Source organism: Otolemur garnettii, unplaced genomic scaffold (genome assembly GCF_000181295.1).
Source record: "Otolemur garnettii isolate 467f Iridium unplaced genomic scaffold, OtoGar3 scaffold00009, whole genome shotgun sequence".
Classification (NCBI taxonomy): Eukaryota; Metazoa; Chordata; class Mammalia; order Primates; family Galagidae; genus Otolemur; species Otolemur garnettii.
In genome coordinates, this window is record NW_003852404.1 from 30,091,193 (window position 1) to 30,093,478 (window position 2,286).

The following is a 2,286-nucleotide window of genomic DNA, read 5'->3' on the forward strand; positions in this document are numbered from 1 at the left end:
TAAGGGTCGGATGGTCAGGTCAGGTCTTTCAGATAGAGTTTATCACTCAAACGTCAATATCATTCTTTTCATCCTCTTTTTACCAGTTACTATAATAACACTTATCCTTAAAGTGTAAAATAAATAACTAAGTGAAAAACCGTGATAAGTCATTAAAACTTACTTTAAAAGATCAGCCTTAAAGCACGACATTGAAATGAGGAAATGAACATGGCAGCATTTTACTGCTCCCCATAAAACTGCTGAAATTCACTTTCAAAAATATAATAAAATAAAAATAATTGGTCCAAAAATATTAACCAAGAGCCTATTTTACCAATTCATGGAAACAAATGATTTTCTGACCTACAGCTGGTGAATATTATATGAATAGTATTTTATACTAATTAAACCCACTGGCAAAAACAAATTCCTTTTCTCTGGAAACATTGCTAAAGCCTATTTAAAGTATTGGAACATTTTATGAGGTCAGGAGGAATTAAGCTGTGTATTTTTAGTTTCCTCACTTCACACACGCTATTGCCATTGCTGATAAAATCACATAGATTATGTGTAAAAAACTTAAGGTGCTTAAGGCTACCTACTTGACTTTTGTTTATTAGTGTGCAGGAAAAATAATCCTTTACGTTCCTTAAGTGCACTTCTCATTTTTAAACAGCTTTGAATTGGGTTGAGTTCCCAAATGGGAATATTGCCTAGGACCAGCCTTCAGCAAAAATTTTGATAAATGTGAAGTTTTTCTCTCCTCCCGTCTTCAGTACTTTTTACTGATACTCCATTCATTAATTGCTCACACATTTTCTTAAACAGTCCAGTGACTTTAATTCTAAATGCAGGTCTAATCATTTTATTATGGAAGGACCATTCCTTCCTTTCCTTTGTTGCTCATGATTCCCAGGAAAATGCTCATATTTTTCAGCGATCAAGAAAAAACTAATCAGAATTTAAAAAATGAATAATTTCTTGACATGTTCATTTAAAAAAAAAAGGAACAAATTCTCTCTGCGTAATGACTTCTCACCACAATGAGTCATAATTCTTTCAACAGAGACTTGAACTAAAGTACTTTTTAATGTCTGTTCCAAGTCAAGCAATAGGCATTAATTGTGATATTTAGACAGTCACTCAGTTGACTTCTCCTAAAAATCATCCCGGCTTAGTGCTTTACGATAAATAATAGGATATGAAATAGAAAATGGACAAATTTTGAACTAGAGAAATAAAAGTGGGTAAGATAACTCAGTAAAAACTTCATACAAATAAGAACCATTCTAGTCCTGAATTGCTAGGGGTTTAATTTACCTAAGCTCTAAATTTGGCTTCCAAAATTATAATTTCAGTTTTAAAAGGTTTATATTTGTATGCCCCACAAAAGGTTAATACAGCATATCTATCACTGGGTTATGTTTGAAGTGTGCTGATTGGGCCAACTTAATATTAATAATAACTTGTTCTTTTTAATTAAAATTTATCATTGTAAAGAAATCATAATAAATTATAGGAGAAAAGAAAAAGAAAGTTTGTTGTTCATAAGCTTATGATTTAACTCTGCAACCCTTGTGCATGTATGTACACAATAATGGGAAAATCCTATACAGGGTGTCCATAACAGTCCAAAATAGTTGGTTATTTTAAATTGTACACAAACTTTCATAGACACCCTGTAGTAGCAAATCTCCCTTAAACTAATGACACACAGAACACATTATTGCCTTTTAGACATAAGAAAGGGCAAACCCCTGACATTAGTTATTTGGTAACCAGATTATGTGTCATGTGAAATCCCCTGTTGATTTGCTTTCTTTAGGTTTTCAAATTTTCCTACCAGTTTTGTGTTCATACTAATCTGCCAGGCAAAATGCACACGTACTTGAATTAGCATGTAGAAAATAAAATTGTCAATGTGAAGTCATTATATGCTTTGAATCTCTGTTAAATACTGGAGATAAAAATAGTCCCTCAGAGAGTAAAGTAAACATTTACTTCATCATTAAATTTCAGTAACTAGCTTTTGCAATAAAATTTTAAGTCTGTTTGAATTCTTTAAGTCCTACCCAATGGCTTAGTCATGTATAAAAATACTATACTAATAAATAGTAATCATTACTTTAATGTATCTTGTTAGTTCATAGACGCTCTTTCAAATATTATTGATAGAACTTTCCAGAATAATTTAGTAATTTATTTGTTTGGGTAAATCATCACATACTGTGTTAGTTGTCAGACCAGTGACTTAGTTATTAGATCATGTTTTTTTCAATCTCTTTTGTTTTCATCAATGGACTG